Source organism: Pseudorca crassidens, chromosome 14, assembly GCF_039906515.1.
Source record: "Pseudorca crassidens isolate mPseCra1 chromosome 14, mPseCra1.hap1, whole genome shotgun sequence".
NCBI lineage: Eukaryota > Metazoa > Chordata > Mammalia > Artiodactyla > Delphinidae > Pseudorca > Pseudorca crassidens.
The window spans coordinates 23,630,338-23,658,166 of NC_090309.1; the positions used below are offsets into that span (position 1 = coordinate 23,630,338).

Here is a 27,829-nt window from a genome sequence, read left to right on the forward strand (position 1 = left end):
CTCCCTGACTTCAGACTATACTAAAAAGCAACAGTAATCAAGACAGTATGTACTGACAAAAAAAAAAAAAGAAAAAGAAAAAGAAAAATATAGATCAATGGAACAGGATAGAAAGCCCAGAGATAAATCCATGCACATATGGTCACCTTAACTTTGATAAAGGAGGAAAGAATATACAGTGTAGAAAAGACAGCTTCTTCAATAAATTTTGCTGGGAAAACTGGACAGCTACATGTAAAAGAATTAAATTAGAACACTCCATAACACAACACACTAAAATAAACTCAAAATGGGTTAAAGATCTAAAGGTAAGGCTAAACACTATCAAACTCTTAGAGGAAAACATAGGCAGAAAAATCTATGACGTAAAACACAGCAAGATCCTTTTTGATCCACCTCGTACAGAAATGGAAATAAAAACAAAAATAAACAAATGGGAATTAATGAAACTTAAAACATTTGGCACAGAAAAGGAAACCATTAAAAAAATGAAAAGACAACCCTCAGAGTGGGAGAAAATATTTGCAAATGAAGCAACTGACAAAGGATTAATCTCGAAAATATACAAGCAGCTCATGTAGCTCAATATCAAAAAACCAAACAGCCCAATCCAAAAATGAGCAAAAGATCTATATAGACTTTTCTCCAAAGTAGATATACAGATTGCCAACAAACACATGAAAGGATGCTCAGCAGCACTAATTATTAGAGAAATGCAAATCTAACTTCACACCAGTCAGAATGCCCATCATCGAAAAATCTACAAACAATAAATGCTGGAGAGGGTGTGAAGAAAAAGGAACCATCTTGCACTCTTGGTTACAATGTAAATTGATACAGCCACTATGGGGAACAGTATGGAGGTTCCTCAAAAAACTAAAATTAGAAATAATATATGACACAGCAATCCCACTACTGGGTGTATACCCTGAGAAAACCATAATTCAAAAAGTGTGTGTACCACATGTACCACAATGTTCATTGCAGCTCTATTTACAATAACCAAGACATGGAAGCAACCTAAGTTTCCATCAACAGATGAATGGATAAAGAAGATGTGGCACATATATACAATGGAATATTACTCGCCATAAAAAGAAACGAAATTGAGTTATTTGTAGTGAGGTGGATGGCCCTAGAGTCTGTCATACAGAGTGAAACAAGTCAGAAAGAGAAAAAAAAATATGCTAACACATATACATGGAATCTAAAAACAAACAAAAAAAATTGATTCTGACGACTCTAGGGGCAGGATAGGAATAAAGACACAGACCTAGAAAATAGACTTGAGGACATGAGTAGGGGGAGGGGAAGCTGGGAATAAGTGAGAGTGTGGCATGGACATATATCCACTACCAAATGTAAAATAGATAGCTAGTGGGAAGCAGACGCATAGTACAGGGAGATCAGCTCGGTGCTTTGTGTCCACCTAGAGGAGTGGGATAGGAGTGTGGGAGGGAGATGCAGGAGGGAAGAGATATAGGGATATATGCATATGTATAGCTGATTCGCTTTGTTATACAACAGAAACTAACACAACATTGTAAAGCAATTATACTCCAAAAAATATGCTAAAAAAATAGAGAAATAGACAAAAGCTAGAGTCTATATATTTCTTAACATTTGCTAGTCATCAAAATTTGGTTTTCTTATTCCTTTGTACACCCACTATCTGCAATGACAATATAAATGGAAATACATCTTAATTACTTGACTCATTCATTCACTCATAATTCACTAATTTTTAAACTACATACCTTAACAAAATTTGTCAGATATGGGCTAGATGTGAGATTACAATGGTGGCTTCCTGGTCATTTAGAGGAATAAAATTAAATCAGTGCCTAATTTAAAAGCAGTATGATGAGTGAATACGAAAAGTTTGTGTGAATCATAAAAAATATTAAGGAAGGGGAAATCATTGAGAAGTTTTAAAGAGGGAGCATTATTTCTCTTAAGGTCCTAGAAGAAATCAGAACATGGTAGGAATTAGCTGATATCTGCAGCAGACACATCTTTTATTGTCTCGTGAGTTTTTCTCTTTTTTCTTCTTTTTTGGGGGGTGGGGGTACGTGGGTCTCTCACTGTTGTGGCCTCTCCCATTGAGGAACACAGGCTCCGGACATACAGGCTCAGAGGCCATGGCTCACGGGCCTAGCTGCTCCATGGCATGTGGGATCTTCCAGGATCGGGGCATGAACCCATGTCCCCTGTATCGGCAGGCGGACTCTCAACCACTGTGCCACCAGGGAAGCCCTCATAAGTTTTACCATAGGAATAGTTATCTACTTTATTTCAGAAAAATACATGCCCGTCATGTGTGCATCATTACAAATAAATGAACATGTGTTTATTTTATTTTTTATTTAATTTTATTTATTTATTTATACAGCAGGTTCTTATTAGCTATCCATTTTGTACTTATTAGTGTATATATGTCAATCCATTCTCACAGTTCATCACACAACCACCCCACCACCACCACCACTGTCCCCCCTTGGTGTCCATAGGTTTGTTCTCTACATCTTTTTCTCTATTTCTTCCCTGCAAACTGGTTCATCTGTACCATTTTTCTAGGTTCCACATATATGCGTTAATATATTTGTTTTTCTCTTTCTGACATACTTCACTCTGTATGACAGTCTGTAGATCCATCCTGCTTTTGTTCCTTTTTATGGCTGAGTAATATTCCATTGTATATATGTACCACATCTTCTTTAACCATTTGTCTGTCGATGGGAATTTAGGTTGGTTCCATTACCTGGCTATTGTAAATAGAGCTGCAATGAACACAGGTGTTCATGTGTCTTTTTGAATTTTGGTTTTTGCTGGGTATATGCCCAGTAGTGGGAATGCTGGGTCATATGGTAGTTCTATTTTTAGTTTTTTAAGGAACATCCATACTGTTCTCCATAGTGGCTGTATCAACTTACATTCCCACCAACAGTGAAAGAGGGTTCCCTTTTCTCCACACCTTCTCCAGCATTTGTTGTTTGTAGGTTTTCTGATGATGCCTATTCTAACTGGTGTGAGGTGATAACTCATTGTAGTTTTGATTTGCACTTCTCTAATAATTACTGATGTTGAGCAGATTTTATGTGCTTCTTGGCTATCTGTATGTCTTCTTTGGAGAAATGTCTATTTAGGTCTTCTGCCCATTTTTGGATTGGGTTGTTTTGTTGTTGTTGTTGTTTAATATTGAGCTGCACGAGCTGTTTATATATTTTGGAGATTAATCCTTTGTCCATTGAGTCATTTGCAAATATTTTCTCCCATTCTAACGGCTTTCTTTTTGTCTTGTTTATGGTTTCCTTTGCAATGCAAAAGCTTTGAAGTTTCATTAGGTCCCATTTGTGTATTTTTGTTTTTATTTCCATTATTTTAGGAGGTAGATCAAAAAATATCTTGTGATTTATTTCAAAGTGTGTTCTTCCTATGTTTTCCTCTGAGAGTTTTATACTGTCCAGTCTTACATTTAGGTAACTAAGCCATTTTGAGTTTATTTTTGTGTATGGTGTTAGGGAGTGTTCTAATTTCATTCTTTTATATGTAGCTGTCCAGTTTTACCAGCACAACATATTGAAGAGGCTGCCTTTTCTCCATTGTATATCCTTGCCTACTTTGTCATAGATAAGTTGACCATAGGTGCATGCATTTATCTCTGGGCTTTCTGTCCTGTTCAACTGATCTATATTTCTGTTTTTGCACCAGTACCATACTGTCTTGATTACTGTAAGTTTGTAGTATAGTCTGAAGTCAAGGAGTCTGATTCCTCCAGCTCCGTTTTTTTCCCTCAAAACTGCTTTGGCTATTTGGGGTCTTTTGTGTCTTCATACAAATTTTACGATTTTTTATTCTAGTTCTGTAAAAAATGTCATTCATAATTTGATAAGGATTGCATTGAATCTGTAGATGGCTTTAGGTAGCATAGTCATTTTCACAATATTGATTCTTCCAATCCAAGAACATGGTATATCTCTCCATCTGTTTATATCACCTTTAATTTCTTTCATCAGTGTCTTATAGTTTTCTGCATACAGGTCTTTTGTCTCCTTATGTAGGTTTATTCCTAAGTATTTGATGCTTTTTGTTGCAGTGATAAATGGGAGTGTTTCCTTAATTTCTCTTTCAGATTTTTCATCATTAGTGTATAAGAATGCAAGAGATTTCTGTGCATAAATTTTGTATTCTGAAACTTTACCGAATTCATTGATTAGCTGTAGTAGTTTTCTGGTAGCATCTTTAGGATACTCTATGAATAGTATCATGTCATCTCAAACAGTGACAGTTTTACTTCTTCTTTTCCAATTTGTATTCCTTTTATTTTCTTTTCTTCTCTGAGTACCATGGCTAGGACTTCCTAAACTATGTTGAATAATAGTGGTGATAGTGGACATCTTTGTCTTGTACCTGATCTTACAGGAAATGCTTTCAGTTTTGCACCATTGAGGATGATGTTTGCTGTGGGTTTGTTGTATATGGCCTTTTTTATGTTGAGGTAAGTTCCCTCTATGCCTACTTTCTAGAGAGTGTTTATCATAAATGTGTGTTGAATTTTGTCAAAAGCTTTTTCTGCCTCTATTGAAATGATCATATGGTTTTTATTCTTCAGTTTGTTAATATGGTGTATCACATTGATTTATTTGCATATATTGAAGAACTCTTGCATCACTGGGATAAATCCCACTTGATCATGGTGTATGGACCTTTTAATGTGTTATTGGATTCTGTTTGCTAGTATTTTTTTGAGGCTTTTTGTATCTATATTCATCAGTAATATTGCTCTTTATTTTTCTTTTTCTGTAGTATCTTTGTCTGATTTTGGTATCAGGGTGATGGTGGCCTCATAGAAAGAGTTTGGGAGTGTTCCTTCCTCTGCAATTTTTGGAACAGTTTGAGAAGGATGGGTATTAGCTCTTCTCTAAATGTTTTATAGAATTTGCCTGTGAAGCCATCTGGTCCTGGACTTTTGTTTGTTGGAAAGTTTTTAATCACAGTTTCAATTTCATTACTTGTGATTGGTTTGTTCATATTTTCTATTTCTTCCTGGTTCAGTCTTGGAAGGTTATACCATTCTCAGAATTTGTCCATTTCTTGCACGTTGTCCACTTTATTGGTATAGAGTTGCTTGTAGTAGTTTCTTAGGATGCTTTGTATTTCTATGGTGTCTGTTGTAACTCCTCCTTTCTCATTTATAATTTTATTGATTTGTGTCCTCTCCCTCTTTTTCTTGATGAGTCTGGCTAGTGGTTTTGTTTATCTTCCCAAAGAACAAGGTTTTAGTTTTATTGATCTTTGTTATTGTTTTCTTTGTTTCTATTTCATTTATTTCTGCTCTGATCGTTATGATTTCCTTTGTTCTGCCAACTTTGCATTTTGTTTATTCTTCTTTCTCTAGTTCCTTTATGTGTAAGGTTAGATTGTTTATTTGAGATTATTCTTGTTTCTTGAGGTAGGCTTGTATCACTATAAACTTCCCTCTTAGTACTGCGTTTGCTGCATCCCATAGGTTTTGGATCATCGTGTTTTCATTGTAATTTGTCTCTAGGTATTTTTTGATTTCCTCTTTGATTTCTTTAGTGATCTCTTGGTTATTTAGTAATGTATTGTTTAGCCTCCATGTGTTCGTGTGTTTTATGTTTCTTTTTTCTCTGTAATTGATTTCTAATCTCATAGCATTGTTGTCAGAAAAGATGCTTGATATGATTTGAATATTCTTAAATTTACTGAGGCTTGATTTGTTACCCAGGTTGTGATCTATCCTGGAGAATGTTACATGTGCACTTTAGAAGAAAGTGTAATCTGCTGTTTTTGGTTGGATTGTCCTGTAAATATCAATTAAATTTTTCTGGTCTATTGCACCATTTAAAACTTGTGTTTCCTTATTAATTTTCTATTTGCATGATCTGTCCATTGCTGTAAGTGAGATGTTAAAGTCCCCCACTATTATTGTATTATAGTTGATTTCCTCTTTTAGAGCTGTTAGCCATTGCCTTATGTATTGAGGTGATACTATGTTGCATGCATATATATTTATAATTGTTATATCTTCTTGGATTGATCCTTTGATCATTATGTTGTGTCCTTCCTTGTCTCTTGTAATATTCTTTATTTTAAAGTCTATTTTATCTGATATGAGTATTGCTACTCCAGCTTTCTTTTGATTTCCATTTACATGGAATATATTTTTCCATCCCCTCTCTGTCAGTCTGTATGTGTCCCTAGGTCTGAAGTGGGTCTTTTGTGGACAGCATGTATATGTGTCTTTTATTTCTATCCATTCAGTGAGCCTGTGTCTTTTGGTTGGAGCATTTAATCCATTCACATTTAACATAATTATCAATATGTATGTGCCTATTACCATTTTCTTAATTGTTATGGGTTGTTTTTTTTTGTAGGTTCTTTTCTTTTCTTGTGTTTCCCACTTAGAAAAGTTCCTTTAGCATCTGTTGTAGAGCTGGATTGGTGGTGCTGAATTCTCTTGGCTTTTGCTTGTCTGTAAAGCTTTTGGTCTCTCCATCGAATCTGAATGAGATCCTAGCCAGGTAGAGTAATCTTGGTTGTAGGTTCTTCCCTTTCATCACTTTAAGTATATCATGCCACTCCCTTCTGGCTTGTAGAGTGTCTGCTGAGAATTCAGCTGTTAACCTTATAGGAGTTCCCTTGTATGTTATTTGTCATTTTTCCCTTGATGCTTTCAATAATTTTTCTTTGTCTTTAATGTTTACCAATTTGATTACTATGTATCTCAGCATGTTTCTCCTTGGGTTTATCCTGTATGGGACTCTCTGCACTTCCTGGACTTGGGTGGATATTTCCTTCCCCATGTTAGCAACATTTTTGACTATAATCTTTTCAAATATTTTCTCGGGTCCTTTTCTTTCTCTTCTCCTTCTATGACCCCTATAATGAAAATGTTGTTGTGTTTAATGTTGTCTCAGAAGTCTCTTAGGCTGTCTTCATTTATTTTCATTCTTTCTTCTTTATTCTGTTCTGCTGCAGTGAATTCCACCATTCTGAATTCCAGGTCACTTATTCATTCTTCTGCCTCAGTTATTCTGCTATTGATTCCTTGTAGTGTATTTTTCATTTCACTTATTGTATTGTTCATCTCTGTTTGTTTTTTCTTTAATTCTTTTAAGTGTTTTTTCTTTAATTCTAGGTCTTTCTTAAACATTTCTTGCATCTTCTCAATTTTTGCCTCCATTCTTTTTCCGAGATCCTGGATCATCTTCACTATCATTATTCTGAATTCTTTTTCTGGATGATTGCCTATCTACACTTCATTTAGTTGTTTTTCTGGTGTTTTACCTTGTTCCTTCATCTGGTACATATTCTCTGACTTTTCATCTTCTCTATATTTCTGTGAATGTGGTTTTTGTTCCACAAGCTGCAGGATTTTATTTTTCCTTGCTTCCGCTGTCTGTCCTCTGGTGGATCTGAACATGTGTTTATTTTAACCTGTATGCTACTTGGCTCATGTAGAAGCTTCTAGTTTCTGCCATTGTGTAGCAGAATATACAGACATAAAAATAATTCCACAAATCACATGCCACTCCAATAAACAAATGAACCAGGGATACTGGCAGACAATCTATAGATGAGAAATGGAAATATTATAATAAATGAAGACATGTAAATTATTGTAACAGATAAGCTGTAAATACACAAACAGAATATTTGACCTTCATCACATAACTATAATATGAAATCTGATGCTGTCACCTATAAAATAAGAAAATGAAAAGAAATAAATTATACCCACTTTTAACATTACTAATCATTTATCTTTCCAAAAAAGTAATCTGGCAGTAGCATCAAGAGCCTTAAAAATATTCTATTTGTAGGAATATATTCTGTGGAAATCATCAGAGAAAGAGATTAGGATTATATTACAAAATGAACCACTGAATTGCTATCTAAAATAGCAAAGCATTAGAAATAGCATCAATGACCACCAACAAAAAAGAATTTCACAATAAAGAATGGTCCATTCATGTGATGGAATATTACACAGCTATTCAAAATATTATTCTCAATACTTGATCATCATCAAATATACTCATAATTTAATTTATGTATTAAAACAGGCCATTCATTTGCCCAGACATTTGTTTATAAAATGTTTATTACTATTTTGATACATGCCTATTTTGGCAGTACAGTTTTGTGCAAAACATTGTCCTTGCTCTCATGAGGATTTTAGCCTAGGTATAGAGTTAAACAAAGAATCAGGCTTTTTAAATGTGATATTGTGTGTGTATGTGTTGAGATAAAAGAGAAAGGTACTAAGGGAACACAATAAAAATTTGGTGAGCATAGCTTGTTGAGTCAAAGTCAACTGTGACTTGTCAAGACTTCCTCAGTGGTTGTCTAGGATGAGACAAGAAGTATGAGTAGAATTTAAGCAGACAAAGAATGTTTGGAAGAATTTTCCAGACAGAAGAAAAATTATATGCCAATGTCCAAAGAAAAACACAAACATTTCCTATACAGTATGATTTGAATTTTCCATAAAGTACTCCAACATACTAACAATGATTCTCTATGAGAGGTAGATTTTTGATTGGTATTTATAACTTTTTTCTCAGTTTTAAAATTTTTATTAAATCTTGTTTATGACAAACATGATTTGCTATTAAATTAGGAGTAATTAACCTTACAAATTTTCAACAGATTCAAAGGATTAGAGGAGACTGACCTTCAAAAGAAGTAATCAACACAAATTTTTCTGTATACTGTTCATGAGTCCTCTTGTGTTTAAATGCTTTAGCATCAGGATTGGGGTATCAATCTATCAACCAGTTTCACGTGTTTCTCCTAGTAAAATTTGTGACTTCAAGCAGCATACCTTGATGATTAAGCATAAGGTCATATAGCAAAATACTACCTAGTAGCATGTTGGTCTCACTCATGCCAGGGTCACAAGGCTATCACAAAATTTAAAGATGGGGTAAGGTGTTAGTCTAATTAGCTACCTGAATTCCAGAAGAAAAATCAATAATTGCTCAGAGGAACTAACTATGTTTTTCAGAGCTGGTTTTACAACTAGGCTGTGTATAATGCATAGGTAACTGACTAGGTGATGGTAAATACACCAGTGTCAAGGAGGGTCTAGGTCTGAAAATACTAAACATGCTACCAAATTTCCTACTATAAGGCAAATGGACTTCCTCATGTCTTGAAAACTTTTGATATTTGAATTTTCCCTTAAATAAAAGAGACAGATTATTTCTATTGATAACATCAGCAACATAACCTACAAAGACAGATATGTAAGCATCTTGTCTGCCATAAATGTCTATATATTATGCTGGTATTAGAGAGGTAAAAGATATTATACATGACCTCACGAAGTTTCACTTACTTAGAGGGGCATATTAGGGAGGCAAGATATGGGTTATTCTCCCACCAGTACTATCAGTAACATATTTTAGGTGCTGCATAACTGACACAACCAGTAAATTCTTAGGGAGGGCAAATTAAGCCAAGATCATACACAGACACTGGAGGTCACAGGTGGCTTCCTGGAGATGACACTCTGAGCACTTCAGTAAGGGGATCTATAGGCAAGTAAAGAGTGACATTCAAAGAAGCATTTGTTGTGTGTAAAGACATTTTGGAAGGTAATTATAGTTTACTTCTATTATTAATTCCATTTTTATTATTGCTTTTACTAATTCATGGTTGTGCACTTGCTTTATGATCATTTTAATAGGGGTTTCATGACTGATTTTAACCTACCCTGAAGTATGGATAAAACTTAATGTTTGTATGTTGCAGTTACATTCCCTTGATTGTAGACAAGATTTATCTCCTTTAAACATTGTACCTTGCTATTTTACTCAAAAGCAAATTATATTAGTTATCTATTGTTGCATAACAGATTACCTCAAAATTAACAGCTTAAAACAAACAGACTTATTGCCTCACCATTTCTGTGGGTCAGGAGTCCAGGCATGGCATAGCTGGGTCCTCTGTTTCAGGGTTTCTCACAAGGCTTCAATCAAGGTGCTGGCCTAAGTTGAGGACTTATCTGAACACTTGACTGGGGAAGAATCTTCTTGAAAACTTACTTAAACAGCTGTTGACAGGATTAAATTCCTTGTACTGTGTGAATGGTAGACTGAATTCCTTGCTGGATGTCAGAGGTAGCTCTCAGTTCCTTTCCACCCAGGTCTCTTCATAGGGCAGTTCATAAAATGAGAAGCAGGCTTTTTGTTAGGAAGGCAAAAATTACAATCATGCGTAATAGCCCATCAACTGCTGTATTCTATTAGTTAGAAGAAAGTTACAATTCCTGCCCACTCAATTATACAAGGACATTAATACAAAGAGGAAGAAATCATTGGTGAACCACCTCAGAATCCAACTACCACACAATTTTACAAGTTTTATATGTTTAAGTGGGATGCATAAATTATGGCAGAAACACAGAATTTTTAATTCAATACAGGAATTTACTTGAGATATACTTGACTAGAAGATATGGTAAGACTATTTAGATTGCTAAACTAGTTACTGGTTAAAAGTAGACTATAGTATAAACTCTAGATGCTCTACTAACTACTATACAATGTTAGTCAAATCCTCAACTCCACTTATGTCCAGTTTCATTATCTATAATATCAAGAGATTGGACTAGAAATCATTTTAATGTTAATATCTTATTACTGTGCATCAGATACAGTAATCTGAACTTCTAAGGCAAATTTGGCAAAAGGGTGTTTTAAATATTTAAGTGGAAGTTCATTTTTTTTCTACCTTTGCAACTCTATATGAAATGAAAGTTGAGACAATGTTTGTTCTCTACAGTATAGAATATGCCATTTTAAAGTATGGATAACCAAGCTGAGGTTGTGCTGATTTTTTTCAATGATTTTATAACCTACATTGTACTGTTTTGCAATCTAATTATGTAGTCTGTAAGATGTAGAACTCTGTACACATAATCAGAAGCAGTGTCCCTGGATTCATTCAGAGAACACAGATTTGTACAAAGGTAGGATGATTAAATTGTGTATTATTGGGGAGCAGCTGAATTACAACATTTTCATGAAGTTTGACATGTGTACAAATGGAGAAAAATAAAAGATCGAAAGTGATAGGAAAGGAATCAGCCACCACTCTGTTTAGCAGTAGAATCAAAGATACTGGACCAATTTCATTCACCTGCCCTGCTGTATACCTGCACTTGCTATCTAACCTCTCTCAATAGCTTCTTTTTTTCCCAAAGAAAATATTTTATCCAAAGATTTCAGTTTTTCTTTTGGGAAACACTAAGGATGGAGTTGGGGGTGATCTGACTATGCTCATGCAATCATTATTCAACAGTGTACTGTCCTGCAGGACTCAAAGAGAGATGCCAGAAAGGGTTATAATATCTCTTATTATATGGCTCAGCACACCACCTTTTCAAAAAGACCTCGTCAGACTACTCAGCAACTCTGAAGATCCAAATGTAAACTATATATTCTTCCTGGAGAAGGCAGTAAAAGGCATTGGTATGCAAAAATGCTGAGCAAACAGTAAACACTGGAAGACCTCAGTAGGATAAAATATCATATGTCTTCCCAGTGAAAAATAAAAGAATGATCCTGGCTAATAGTGAGCATTAAAGATTCCAGGATACTTCTCCCAGGATAGGACTGTTAATCTATGGTTCTGACAAAATTCAATTTTGGGTAATTGTCTTCTATCTCCCTAAATCTCTTTTTCCTTTCCATTTATATTGAAAATGTCTCACTTTCTGTCCTAAATGGATTACACTATCACTCACCTAGAAGGGCATATTATAAGAAGGTAATTGTAAATTTATGTGTGAAATAATGTGCACATTCATAATACTAGTTCCTTATCATTATTATTATTAATTTATACATTGTTGCCTGCTAGAATATTTTGTTGTCCTTCCTTGGGTATTGTTTTAGTTTGTAGTTTTCTTTCAAATTATCTTATAATCATGCAATATAAACTCTCAATTCTACTTCCTAGGTTAAATAAATTCATTTTGCCTTTGATTATATTGTATTTGGTTTTAATAGCATACATTTACTTATATCACACATAATGCCAACCATGTACTTAAGTATATCTGAAGTTGGCAGACACTTTTTAAGTTCCCCAAAAAGATCTGACCTTTTTAAAAAATATCAATCATCTACCCTTTCTCACCTCTAATTCAGTTTTCAAATCAGCCTCAGAATAAGTCAAACCATCCTGTGAGATTTCAGAGCTTGCCAGTCTGCATTTATAAGGTTAAGACAAGCCTAACGTAAAAAGAATATATGAAACTGGTGACTATCCTGTTATACAATCTGAAAGGCAAAGAGAAGGCTCAGTCTCTTCAACTTACTACCTGAAATTATATTCCTCACTTTCAAGTTTTATTAGCTTTTAAAATATAAAACCCCAGAGAGGTCAAATAAAACTGTTAACACTTGCACATGTATAGGGTTGAGTAAATTCCCTGTCCTTTCCTGAAAGCAATTTTAATAGGGTGACCAGTGAAAATATAACAAGAATTCAAGTACTCGAGAATAGGAAGAGGCAAAGGATGATTTAATGGGGGCAAAAAGAAGGACTGCCCAGAAAAGATCAGAGGTCTACTTCGTCCTATTTCATCTGGATCTGACTCAGTTAAAATTTTAGGCTTCTTTTTACTTAAGTGACAGGGCTCCCTCTTACTTATTGCCTATTGCAAATCCACTGGATATTTTTTATTATGTTCTTAACAATATTTCTGCATAGAACTTTACAATATAAAAATAGCTTGAACTTCCTTAAGTTGAGTGAGGGCTATACCAGGCTTTCATATTCTGCTAAAGCCTTTCTCTAACATAATCCTAAAATAGGTCCTTGAAATTGCTAATAGATCTGTGGGAGTTTAATACGTGTTTTTGAGAGGAAAAATTAACCATGTACAGTGTACAAAGAACATTCCGGGGCTTCCCTGGTGGTGCAATGGTTGAGAGTCCGCCTGCCGATGTAGGGGACACGGGTTCGTGCCCTGGTCCGGGAGGATCCCACATGCCGTGGAGTGGCTGGGCCCGTGAGCCATGGCCGCTGAGCCTGCGCATCCGGAGCCTGTGCTCTGCAATGGGAGAGGCCACAACAGTGAGAGGCCCGCGTACCTCAAAAAAAAAAAAAAAGAACATTCTGATTGAAAGGTGCTATATAAATGAGAGATATTTTTTCTTATCCTGTTCACACTAGAAAAAAATTGTTGAAAACTGACCATGGCATGTCTGTAGATAGAAGATACTGAAATTTTAATAAATGTGATTCAGATTCATGTAGGAGTACAGACTGGATCTTAAATCTGATGCCTCCATGAGCTATTAATTTAATCAATCAAGTAAAAAATAATAATATCAGAAAAATCTACCTTTATTCTGAGATTTTTGCATGAGAGTCTATGTCTAAAATCTTACTATAGATTGACTGAGTTCAGTTGAAAAAAATACTTAATTCGATCAGATGACTGTATATTTTCTTTCCTGACTCAACCTGTGATACTCACATTAGCCCAATGTAAGACAGAACATCTGTATCAACAGGAAATGTTCCCACACATGAACTGATCCTGTAGGGCTTTTTTTGGTTAACTTGGCAGTAAGAATTAATAAGAAGTTCTCATGAAGCTAACCTATAGAAAATTCCTAGGGCTATGTAAGCCATTAAAACCTCAATCCTATGTATCTTGGGACTTTGGTGGAATTTCCATTGTTAATTAGAATGACAAGAGATATATATGTATATGTGTACTTGTGTGTGTTATAGGAAGGTATATGTCTGATAGAAAACATATTCTACTCCAGACAACATCTGCCTCATAGTGCCAAAAATTATAAATTGACAAGAGCACCCTATTTTAAAAGGTTAAGTTAGTGGTTACATACTAAAGTGGTGTTACCAAATAGGGAAAAATCTATGAACAGTGATAGGAGTATATTGTTTGTGGTTTTTGGACCACTGTAGCATCAGTTGCACACTAACCTAATGGCAAAAATCTCCCCAATTGAAAAATCTCTAAAGAATTTATTATAGTAACTAACTTCTAACATTCATAAAAGGAAACAAACAAAAAAATAAAATAAACACACATCATCCTCACCAAAGATACCCAGAAGAAATGAACAGCAAAAGTGTTTCCAGAGTTTTGGCCATGTCCCAGACATTTTATCTTTAAATCATTTATACTTGGCCTTATTTGTATCCAATTTGGTTTGCAAACATGATCTGAAATTTTCATATTTGTATTCATTGGCAGAATTTGTTGTAAAACCTCAAAGAAATCTGTCCAACAAGCATCACATTGCATCCTAATGATTCTTGTTCAGTTCAGTCCATCATTCTCACTTGGTCATTGATGGGTACAATGCAAGGAGACAGGAGTTACCTAAAGTGATGTGACACAACATAACACATCAATCAAGGATTGTTTGAAAAAGGATGCAGTGCAGAGTTTTCCAAGTTTTGTCATTTGGAAGAGAAAGATTTTAAATTCGTCTTAGGAAAAAGAAGATGAAGGGCCGATCCAATGTTGCTTGCTGAGTCATAAGGAAATTGAATTTGCTCTAAGGAAAGAAAGGTAACCAGCAGAGATGATGAAAACCCTGAGGAAAATGTTCAAAATGAGCTCATCATAATCATTTCATGTTGGTGAGTTTGTCAAGGCTTCGAAGAGAAGGATGGTGGGAACTGAGATTGTTCCGCAGTTGAAGTGCATACAGAGAGGTTTAAATTAACTTCTGAAATCTTCAGTGATCCTCAAAAGAATTTAATTCCTTAACTTTGGATAAATCTTGAAAGGAGGTAGGTAATTGGGATTATTCTTTGGCAAGAGCATTATCCTGCTCTGGAAAGAATAGTACCAAGTTCCTCTATTTTGTTTGCATTCAGGGATGGATGTGGTATAGTACCTACCAAGACTCCTCCCCCGCCTGCTCATTTCACTCCAGCTGCTAAGTAAAGTCTTCTGTGAAACTTGTATTGATCACCCTAAGAGTAACATGTGCCTTCTTCAAAGCAATTTAAATGATTTGAATATGGGAGTTTTGATATATACAACATTTGTCATAATGTGATATAGTATTCTGGACTCTAACCTTAATCTTCAGAGGTCTAAAGATAAATTTGATTTAATTTCTTACTTGCTGTCTAGTAATATGCAATATGACAGTGCTAATACATCTTCCTTTTATATAATACTAAACAGGGTCATCAGGTAATAACAAATCTCTCTCTCTCTCTTTGTTTAAATGTATAGTCTTTGCCCTTTATTTAGTCAATATCTATATCCTAAGTATGTGTATTTCTGCCTAATTTAGTCCTTTAAAATAAGGTTGGATCTTAGTGATCCCCTTGATTCTAAAATATTTGAACCTTGACTTTTAGCAATTATGGGAGGGAGCTCAAAATAATGTTAGCCCAGATGCTTAATGAGAAGTTAGGAAAAAGCCTAGAAAAACTGACCTCTTCAAATTAGGAATAAGACTTTTATGAATGGATAATAACCTCTCTGATAAAGTAACAAAGGTGAATGAAAACTAGGTACAAAAAAGTAAAATGCTATTTTGGAAAAGACTTTAATTTTATAAACTTCATTCAAAATAACCCATGAGATAGGTGGGCCATGCCCATCCCCTAGATCTCATGGTGTTGTTGGCATCAATACTCTATTGGTCTTTGACTCCTTTTCACTACCAGAGAATGTCTAGAAGTGGCTTCTGAAAAAGGGACCCACTTCTTCCTCCATAAGAGTGGGTAAACCATGAATATCAGGATGGACATGATCCTTGCCCTCATGGTGTATATAGTCCGAAGTGAAAGAAAGGATTTGAACACACATGCTAAATAACTTCTGAAAACAACATGTGTGCAAAGTGCTACACAATGATTGCTTGTGCTATGGGAGAGTGTGGTGAGACAACATAACCTAACCAGGAATGAAGGTAGAGAATGTTGTCAGTATCCCAGTAACAATTCTTTCCTACAAGAATATGAAGAACATAAGTAATAATCAAGATTTCAATGGGATTATAAGCACTGTCTGACACTGAAATCCCTTTTTAAAAATCCCCAACAAATGGTTTTTAACTTTCTGCATAAAAAATTCAAGGAGTGAAGAAATTTATACTCCCCAGGTATTTCATTCTGTCTTTGACCAACTTGGTTATGTAGTAAGAGGAAATTTTCGACTCCATGTTCTGCCTTTTGATCTGAATTCTACCACTATAAAAACAAGGAGAATTAGTTCAACTTTTATCCCACATGACCATATCAAAATACTACAAGAAGACTATCATATTTTCACCAAGACTTTTATTCTCTTAAGCAAAATTCCTTTGATGGAATATTCCCAATTTACTTAGTAACCCTGACCATCATCCTAAAAATGGGATATAATTTGTTTGGTTTCCCATGCTAAAATGTAGTGAACAAGTTTAGGCTAGGTGTGCCTAAATATTTTTAAGTCTTGCAGATATATATATATTTTAAATCAGAGTGTAGTATGTAACATTATTTTTTATTAAATTTCATCTTAATTAGATGCCACCTGATATTCCAAATAGGTAAGAACTTTTGGGTCTAATTCAGTCACCCAGTGTATTTCAGATGCCTGAGTGTTAGACTTGTGAAATATGGTTGTCATTACGTTCTACATAATCAGAAAATTGTGAAAAATTAACTTGGTAATAAATATGTAAGGAAAATGACTTTCTCTACCTCTGTATTTTCTGTTAATTTCTGGGGAGTGTTTTAGTTATTTGTGTATAACTAGCATCTATTTAAAATTAGTATTTGAAAAACTGTGGACTTGATCTTAGCCAATGAAAGGGGGGAATCAAAGATATATAACTATAAAACACTTTTACCTGTGAAGAATAGAGGAAACAATGTAAATTTAGTGCCAGGCAGTTCATGATTCATTTACTATATCTGCTACACTAGCTATGTGATCTAGAGGACATCACTAACCTTTTCATCTTAATTTTCTGACATGGAAACACACACACACACTCTTAATTATATACCAAAATATTGTGTGAACTGAATGATTACACACAAGTACAAGGCTCTTGGCAGTTAGATTTTCTCTCTTACCAGAAGTTTATAATAACCTGGAGGAGATGGACAATTCTACAAATAATAACATAATTTGAATGAAAGTGGCGGGTAGGTGAGAGGTAGAAATGTCCAGAGGGATTATGTTTTAAGTTACCAACAAAATGCTTCCAGTTTTGAATACTGATGTGATGGTGTATGACAAATTTTGCCCTGGCAAAAGTAGATGATTGGAGTGCAGAAATATAGTCTGGAAGTAGAATCTGCTTTAGATTACACAAAAGAATATGCAGATGGTGCCACCCTTAACCACGTGGTTTTCTGCAACCATAAGAATCCATCTTGCCAGCTAGATGTCTTCATTTATTAAAGTTACATTTCTCTCTTTTAATTCCAATTCCTTTTTTTTTTTTGACTGCTGAGCAGATTTTATTTTTGCAGGTAAGAATGCAGAAAGACACAGGAAGTTTAATCTTTAAACTGAGCTCTCAGGGGCGAGGTGACTCTCTTCCTGAAGAGGGCTGAGGCATCCTGAACTTCAAGAGGTCCAGGTTTAGGTCTAAGAAGGTGTATGTGCTGTAGTCATGATGCTTGAGATTCTTGTAGGTGGTGGTGTCAAATTGCTCAGCAAGGGCGGTGGCTTTTTGGTGGACTTTGCTTCTTGGGATTCGTTGGCAATCTCTTTTCATTCTTTCCTGATTCTGCAGAGAGAGAAACTATAGGCACAACTCCTCGAAACGCTCCTGCTTCTAGAAACACAATCTTCAGCACCCCAGCTCAAGCTTGCCCCAGCAGAAGCGAGGCCGCCATGGCCGTGACTCGGGCGCGGGCCAAACCTCCTTCAAAGTCAACAAATATATGTGAATAAGATCCTCATTTTCAATTCTTACTTTGTTCAAGCATGGATCAATAGAATTCAGTTTAACAGAGTAATTACATTTACAGAGTACTGCTTTATGATATACATCGTATATATATACTATATATCATATATATAATTTTATCATTGCTTTATGATATACATAGTATATAGGTACTATATATAATAAATATAATAAATACATTTGTATATAGTATTTCCCTTCCTCTCCTCAAAGTACAACCTTCTTTTTCTTTCAATCAGGAAGGACATGCTGCTACTGTCTATTGTTGCATCTGGTTCAGAGCACTGACCTTCAGCATGATCTTTTCAGGACAATAGCATTTCTCAGCGTTTGTTTCTCACCTGACAAGTGGCAGCTGGCTTTATCACCCTTTCCAAGCACTTCCCTGAATAAAGAACAAAGTTCACAGCAATCTTAGGTAGAAGCAACAAATAAGTGATTGCTAGATTCAAAAAAGCATTTTCTGAGCACTGCTGTGAATTACCATTTAATCTAAGCTTCCTCACATCCCAAGGACACACTCTCAACCTGAAAGGGATTGTGTTCCAAGAGTACAAATACCCACTACTGCCAGACCTTACCAGCCACTTAAGCAGAGGCACTACACAGCACCAAACGTTTCCTGCTAATTTAATTTATATGAACCGACATTTTAAGTCCCCAGATCCTTCGGATACTGAATAGTTCAAGTTTCTGGAACATCAGGACTCTTGTGCAGTCCCCAAGAAAATGTCTTCACATAGGTGTCTTGGAAGCCAGTTTATAATGGTTCTCTAGCAAAAGACTGTGTTGTGGGGCTTCTTTAAACCCAACATACAGATGAGTAACTGCTATTGAATTTGTATTTAAAACATAGCTATTTATACTTTCCAAAACAATTTTCTGTATTATCATGTAATTGTACTTCATTAAAAAAAACTATAAAGCAGGAAGGGCTAAAAAGCATTGTGTTTAATTTAGTGAGTAGGTGAAGGATATGGGTTGAGTGCAAGGATATTGCAATCAGAAACAGCCTGAATCCCAGCTTTGTCACTTGTTGTTTCTTTCTTAAAGCTATTTATTCTGGCTTCCCCCAGTTCTTTGGTTATAAAATAGAAACCTTTTCATAGGGTTGTTGAGCAGTATATATTACCCGTTAAACACACTACATACTGCCCGGTATGTATTAGACACTCAATAAATGTTAAATGTTATTTATAATAACAGTATTGCTTTTTAATGGAATAATGAGACACAAAGTTCAGATGATGTACAAAAAGCCAAGAGATATGATTAGTGACAAAGCAGGATTTTGAAGTCACTCTCTTTCAACTCCTGTGCCAGTATCCTTAGCATTTCCTTAACATATTACAGGTTAGGATTAAGTGCAAAATAAATAGACAGTAAAAAGTCACATGTAAATACACAATATGGACAATTGAATATGCCAGGTTTTCTGCCTTGGAAAACCAGTAATTGTAACCTTTTGCCTAGAGGTTACAAAAGGCAAACTTTTGAACTTTTGAACTCCCAGAAGTTGTCCACTAGATTCAAATATTTCATTATGAATACACTAATATGAATATATGAATAAAAATTATGTATTTCTATGTATATTATATTGATAAATTTGTAAATAAATGTGTCTCAAACAAAAAGGGTAATGGAAACATTTATATATTGGAGCAGTAAGAGAAACATGCTTTGTTAACAAGAATTTTGAAGATTTTTCGCTGTAAATTTTTCTTTTGTTTTATTCTTCTTTGCAGTGCGCGGGCCTCTCACTGTTGTGGGCTCTCCCATTGCGGAGCACAGGCTCTGGACGCGCAGGCTCAGCGGCCATGGCTCACGGGCCTAGCCGCTCCGCGGCGTGTGGGATCTTCCCGGACCAGGGAACGAACCCGTGTCCCCTGCATCGGCAGGTGGACTCTCAACCACTGCACCACCAGGGAAGCCCCATGTTTTAATGAGTTTTTTAAGAACAGAAGACATGTATGTTTATTTTTCAAAACTTGGGAGGGGAAAGAGAAAAGCAAGAAAGCAAAGAAGCAAAAATAACGCAATGACCAATTCTAAATTTGCTGTATCATTGTATAAACTTTATTTCACCCATATGTATATATTTAATATTTTGATTATACACATATATGTTTTTTTAAAAAACACTATGCAGGTTTAAAACACATTCAGCTTAATGATATACAAGGACGTTTTCACAAATAATTTCATACATATACTCTAAATGGCAAATAAAATATTTTATTGATAAATAGGTAGTAATTTAAGTATTAACTTATATTAAACACTTAGGTCATTTCCTATTTTTATCTATTAAAGGGACAGTTTTACACAAATTACACAAAGCAATATTAACCTTTTAATGGAAATTCCTAGAAATCAAATTTCTGAGATAAATTCTAGGTGTACTGATAATGCTTTTGCTACATGTGGCTTAATATTTCTTATTAATAAGTGTTCCTATTGCAATATTTACATTTATATAATAAGAGACCTCTTAACCTGCACTTCAACTATATTGGGTATATACCCAATGTAATATTAATTTAAATATATAAAAATAACACCTCATTTTTTCTTAATTTGTTTCTTTGATTATCAGAGTAATTGAATGATTACCAGAGTAACCAACTGTAGTTCTTCTATGAATTGTTTATTTCAATTTCCCACTCTAAAAAATTCCAGAAACGTCTTTATCTAAATCTACTATTTATTCTCACCCTTCAACAGCAGCATTATTTGTGCTTTCTCTCTATCGCTCTCTCTATTTTTTTATTATTTGTGCTTTCTCTTGAATCCCCACATCCCAGTTGGGGGCCTTGTTATCAAGGTCTCTTAACCTCACACAGTACCCACATATGCCAACAGCAGGATGATATCTTTTCTTCAAAGTTAATACCCTCAGATTCACTATTTAGATTTATTTATATTATATGTTTTCAGAACTCTTTTTTTTTACATTTTGGCATACTGATGTTATTATTTGCTGGTTTTAATTTTAATGTTGATTTAAAATGATCTGATTTTTTATGTTTTTTTTTGTGGTTTCATTAAACAGTGTGGAGAGCAAAAGAAGAGACTAGGATAAATGAATTTTTTTTTCTCTAACAATAATTTATTCACAGAATTTTTTTTAACATCTTTATTGAGGTATAATTGTTTTACATTGTTGTGTTTGTTGCTGCTGTATAAAATAGTGAATCAGTTATATGTATACATATAACCCCATATCCTCTCCCTCTTGCATTTCCCTCCCACTCTCCCTATCCGACTCCTCTAGGTGGACACAAAGCACCGAACTGATCTTCCTGTGCTATGCAGCTGCTTCCCACTAGCTATCTATTTTACATTTGGTAGTGGATATTTGTCAATGCCACTCTCTCACTTCGTCTCAGCTTACCCTTCCCCCTCCCCGTGTCCTCAAGTCTATTCTCTAGGTCTGTGTTTTTATTCCTGTCCTGTCCTTCAGAAGCTTTTTTTTTTTTCTTTTTTAGATTCCATATATATGTGTTAGCATACGGTATTTGTTTTTCTTTTTCTGACTTTCTTCACTGTGTATGACAGACTCTATGTCCATCCACCTCACTACAAATAACTCAATTTTGTTTCTTTTTATGGCTGAGTAACATTCTATTGTTATTTGGTTTTAAAGGAAACTTTATAAAGTATCTCATATGATTTTGCTATCTGTCAGATAAGATAAAATTTTAGAGTGTATGTTTTCTTTTATAACAAATTCCAAATATATAAGATTTTAATAGCTTTAGCTCTAATCATCATTTAAGGAGAAAATGTTTTCTTGTGGAATAGTTTAAGTCCTAAGGCAAAATTGATCTCACAGAGCATGAGTTAGCATTTTAGGATTGTCAAAGAGTATGAGGTCAGGCATTCATAAATATCAATCTATGTCCCAGATATGGATCAGTAATTTTCTTCAGTTATTTCAGCAATGATGGTCGATGACCTAACAACTCATAACCTAAAAGTCCTCCCTGACCTATTACCTTAAATTTCCTGGAAGATGATGGAGTGATAACTCTATGTGAATCATTGAGGCACCCAAACTGCAAACTACAGGAGTTGTGGTTGATGGGTTGTTACTTCACTTCTGTTTGCTGTATGGACCTTGCTACTATTCTTATTCACAGTGAAAACCTAAAAACTCAGAAACTAGGGAACAATAAGATATATGATGCTGGTGTCAAAGAGTTATGTGAAGCTTTGAAGCATCCTAAGTGTAAATTAGAGAATCTTGGGTTGGAAATGTGTGAGCTCACCTCTGCCTATTGTGAGGACCTGGCCTTGGTTTTCACTGTCTGCAAATCACTGAGGTGAATGAACCTGGAATGGATTAGCTTGGACCGTGATGTGGCGGTGGTGCTGTGTGAAGCCCTGATCAGTCTGAAATGTGACTTGCAGATGCTTGGCCTGAATGAATCTTCATATGATGTGGAAATTCAGATGCTGCTGACAGAGGTGGAAGAGACGAACCCCCACTTGACCATTTCACAGTCTCTGGATTGATTATGAGGACAGGATCAGGGGTGTGCTTGGCTGACGGGGAACATCCTGAAATAATCTTCTCACAAAGGCTTCCCCTTGGTCGCAATGGGCATTTCTCCTCCTGACACACCCTGTCCTGTAAATTGTTCATCAGTGCAGTGGGGGCTGTGATTTCAGAGCTCTTCCTTCAAAGCATTCTAGCAATATGATTGTGGGATGTGCCATCTGTGCCTAAGTCCTCTATGCTCCACCTTTAAAGCTCTCAACCTGCCTCGCAGTGTTTAGAAGAACAAATACATTAAATGGGTAAACACTTGGGAAAAGTGTTTACTCTCCCTCTCCTCTCCCTCATCTTGCTCCTGGTGACTCCTCAACCAGGCCTCCCAGGCTTCTGACCAAAAACCTTTGCTCTAACAATTCTCTCTGCCTGGAATACTCTTGTCCTAGATATCTGCTTGGCTGAATCTTTCTTCTCTTTCAAATCTTTGGTCAAATGTCACTGTCTTAATGCAACTTATCTGAGTCATCTTATTTATTACTGCAGTTTACCTCTTCTGGCCACTAGACTCTCTTTGTCTTCCTTTCTGTGATCTACTGTTTCTTTTTAAAATAATACTTATCAACTTCTAAAATATTATATAATTCAGTTGTATATTATGCTTATCATTGATTATCTTTCCCTTTCTTCTAGAATCTCACCTCCATGAGGGCAGAGATATTTTTGTCTGTTTTTCACACTGATGTATTCCAAATGCCTTGAATAACTTTTGGAATGTAGTAGATGTTCAATAAATATTTTTCAAATAAATAGAGATATCTTAAAGTAGATAGTCTAGAGCAGGCTCAGTAGTTCAATTTTTGTCATCAGGTACCCAGGCTGTGGTGTGTTACATGTTCAGTGATTGGTAATTTCAATTCAGTGATAATAGGAATATTTACACCATTAAAATTGATAAACAATACAAATCATGACTTTTTGCCCTCAAAAAGTGGTTTATCAACCCCTCCGAACCCAAGTTTTTCATTCCTTTATTTCTACCATGCTTATTGATTTGGATTTGTATTATTGTGCTTGTTACTTCATGATTAAAAGATGACTGCCACTTCAGCTGTATCATGACTCTTTTTAAGATTTATGTGTTTATTCTTTCATCCCTGTGTTTTCTTTTTTCTTTTGCCCTACCCAGGTACGTGGGGAGTTTCTTGCCGTTTGGCAGGTCTGAGGTCTTCTGCTAGCCTTCAGTAGGTGTTCTGTAGGAGTTGTTCCACATGTAGATGTATTTCTGATGTATTTGTGGGGAGGAAGGTAATCTACACGTTTTACTCTTCCACCATCTTGAAGCTCCTCCTATTGTAATATTTTAATTTATTTGTTTGAGTGTCTGTAACCCTATCTTACTCTTTGAATTTCCAAAGCATTAAGAATACTTTATTGTATTTGCATGTTTCAGAGCAAAGAACGTTAAAAATTTTATTGAATGAATGGATGGGTTAAACAATAATTATTATAAATCTTATGTGTGGCCAGAGAAATATGTTTTTTACAAAAAGGAGGTTATAAGCAAACACTAATTTAAAAAATAATAATATAAGAGAGCATAAAATTGCCTCTAAAAGTTATGCAGACAAAATTCACTAAAAATATTCAGAAAAGGGAATTGGTGAAATCTGATGTAATTATTATTAAGAGTTCCTGATGAGGATTGGAACATCATTTGACTGTTAATGTAAATGTAAAGTTTGCATAGCCTAGGACAGAATGACAACAAACAATTCCAAAAAGCACAGATGATTTTGAGGATGGAATAAATCTAAGATTATGGTAGGAATCTACGTTGAATGGTGCCTCCAGTTTGTGCTGAGTGGTAGTAAGAAGCACAATTTAATAGAAAAGGTATTATGAAAGACTGCTAAGTTTGGAATTACAAGATCAGAGTTAGAATCTTCTTACTCACTTGTGACCTTCAGTAAGGCTGTTTTGATGATAATATTCAACAATGCACGTATAATTCCCTAGGATAATGTGTAAGAGATAGTAAGTGTTCAAAATTATTAGTTAAATATAAATAGGATTAGAAGAAATGAGGTTTCCTTGGGACTTTATCATACATATAGTATGATTCAACCTTAAGTAATACTGACTTATATTAAGACTCCACAATCAAGAAAGTAGTGCTTTTCCTTGTTCCCTTTGCTTCTACAGATATAGAGACTGTTTCTTATGTGATTAGCAAATGGGATCAAAAATTGTAATTTTTTATTGTAATCAGAATTGTAACATAAATAGAAATAAAAAAAAAACCTGTGCTTAAATTTTCCATATCCCAGGAAGATAACATCACTTTGGGGAAAAGTTCTTAGGAAAACATTCAGTGTCAAATCAACAAATAAAGAAACAAACAAATTAAGCATGAAAGTTTCCTTAAAAGAGTACACTGCTGGACTTTGAAGGAAACTGAAGGTCATCAACACAAACTCTATCAAATTATTGATAAGAAAAGTGAAACCTGCAAAGGTTAAGCAACTGCCTAAATCTATAGATAGTCTTGCATGATGGTTTTTAGGAGATGGCTTCACAATCCCCATGATCTCTAAACCGGTGTTTCCTTCTCACTCGTTCTAGGTGGGCATCAGTCAGCACAATAAGATCATGTGTTGCATCTTTATCATTAGATCTTTTAGGTAACTCACTTATCCTCAATGCAAACCCATTTTTAAGGTATAAAGAGATGCACAGACAAAATCCAAAATTATACTTGCAGCAAAACCCCTGCTATTTCAGTACATTAGCTACAGATTCAATAAAAGTAAAGTGGTTGTTAAGCTTTTCAGCTTGAATGGCATCATTTTTTACTGCACTTGGAAAAAAATGTGGTGGCATCAACCCCAAATCATAAAACCAGAGCATCTAACAAAAGATGCTGTGAGCCTGAACTCCATTATAATTTCAGATTTGGTGTGCTTCCACTCTGTAAATCACCTGAAATTTACAGCTGCACCTGCAAAGTCAAGCATGAGGCTGAACACTTAGATAAACAGAATTGCTCACAGTATTCCCAGAATGTGCACTGTTAGCAAAACTGGGCCCTCAGTCTGAGAAGGGCTCTAGATTTACCCAAACGGGCTGCTACTATTTAGCCAAAATCAATTGGAGCTGTGGGAATTAAAAATATATAGAAACAGTGTCAATCTTTCAAGTATCTTAAAAGAATCTACACTAAGTTACGGGGGAAAATGAATATTCCATAAGTCCTTTTTTTAAAAACAGCTTTATTGGAGTATAATTGCTTTACAATGGTGTGTAGTTTCTGTTTTGTAAGGAAGTGAATCAGCTATACATATACATATATCACCATAATTCCTCTCTCTTGTGTCTCCCTCCCATCCTCCATATCCCATCACTCTAGGTGGTCACAAAGCACCAAGCTGATCTCCCCGTGCTATGCGTCTGCTTCCCACTAGCTATCTACTTTACATTTGATAGTGTATATATACGTACGTGCCACTCTCTCACTTCGTCCCAGCTTCCCCTTCCCCTTCCCCATGTTCTCAAGTCCATTCTCTACATCTGCAAGTTTATTCCTGTCCTACCCCTAGGTACTTCAGACCATGTTGTTTTTTTTAGATACCATATATATGTATAAGCATATGGTATTTGTTATTCTGTTTCTGACTTACACTTCACTCTGTATGACAGATTCTAGGTCCCTCCATCTCACTACAAATAACACAATTTCGTTTCTTTTTATGGCTGAGCAATATTCCATTGTACATATGTGTCACATCTGCTTTATCCATTCATCTGTTGATGGACACTTAGGTTGCTTCCATGTCCCAGCTATTGTAAATAGAGCTGCAATGAACATTGTGGTACATGACTTTTTTTGAATTATGGTTTTCTCAGGGTATATGCCCACTAGTGGAATTGCTGGGTAACATGGCAGTTCTATTTTTAGTTTTCTAAGGAACCTCCATACTGTCCTCCATAGTGGATGTATCAATTTACATTCTCACCAACAGTGCAACAGGATTCCCTTTTCTCCACACCCACTACAGCATTTACTGTTTTACTGTTTGTAGATTTTTTGATGATGACCATTCTGACTGGTGTGAGCTGATATATCATTGTAGTTTTGATTTACATTTCTCTAATGATTAAAGATGTTGAGCATTTTTTCATGTGTTTGTTGGCAATCTGTATATCTTCTTTGGAGAAATGTTTATTTGGGTCTTCTGTCCATTTTTAGATTGGGTGGTTTTGTTCTTTTTTTTTTTTTTTTTGATATTGAGCTGCATGAGCTGCTTGTAAATTTTGGAGATTAATCCTTTGTCAGTTGCTTCATTTTCAAATATTTTCTCCCATGCTGAGTGTTGTCTTTTAGTCTTGTTTATGGTCTCCTTTGCTGTGCAAAAGGTTTTAAGTTTCATTAGGTCCCATTTGTTTCTTTTTGTTTTTAGTTCCGTTTCTCGAGGAGGTGGGTCAAAAAGGATCTTGCTGTGATTTATGTCATAGAGTGTTCTGCCTATGTTTTCCTCTAAGAGTTTTATAACGTCTGGCATTACACTGAGGTCTTTAATCCATTTTGAGTTTATTTTTGTGTATGGTGTCAGGGAGGGTTCTAATTTCATTCTTTTCCCTGTAGCTGTCCAGTTTTCCCAGCACCACTTAATGAAGAGGCTGTCTTTTCTCCATTGTATATTCTTGCCTCCTTTACTAAGAGTAAGTTGACCAAATGTGCGTGGGTTTATCTCTGGGCTTTCTATCCTGTTCTATTGATCTATATGTCTGTTTTTGTGCCAGTGCCATACTGTCTTGATTACTGTAGCTTTGTTGTATAGTCTGAAGTCAGGGAGCCTGATTCCTCCAGTTCCATTTTTCTTTCTGAAGATTGCTTTGACTATTCGGAGTCTTTTGTGTTTCCATACAAATTGTGAAATCTTTTGTTCTAGTTCTGTGAAAAATGCCACTGGTAGCTTAATAGGGATTGGGTCAAATCTGCAGACTGCTTTGGAAAATATAATCATTTTCACAATGTGGATTCTCCAAATCCAAGAACATGGTATATCTCTCCATGTGTTTGTATCATCTTTATTTTCTTTCATCAGTATCTTATTATTTTCTGCATACTGGTCTTTTGTCTTCTTAGGTAGGTTTATTCCTAGGTATTTGATTCTTTTTCTTGCAATGGTAAATGGGAGTGTTTCCCTAATTTCTCTTTCAGATTTTTCATCATTAGTGTATAAGAATGCCAGAGATTTCTGTGCATTAATTTGTATCCTGCTCTTTTACCAAATTCATTGATTAGCACTAGTAGTTTTCTGGTAGCATCGTCAGGATTCTCAATGTACAGTATCATGTCATCTGCAAACAGTGA

General features: G+C 35.2%; 1 protein-coding gene and 1 pseudogene across 2 annotated transcripts in view; one reads left to right on the top strand and one right to left on the bottom strand.

Annotated features, from left to right (window-relative positions):
* LRRTM4 (leucine rich repeat transmembrane neuronal 4) overlaps positions 1-27,829 on the top strand; it is an 848,801-nt gene that overhangs the window by 714,279 nt on the left and 106,693 nt on the right. The gene's annotated exons all lie outside the window — the stretch shown is intronic.
* LOC137205608 (NADH dehydrogenase [ubiquinone] flavoprotein 3, mitochondrial pseudogene) lies at positions 17,507-17,880 on the bottom strand (annotated as a pseudogene).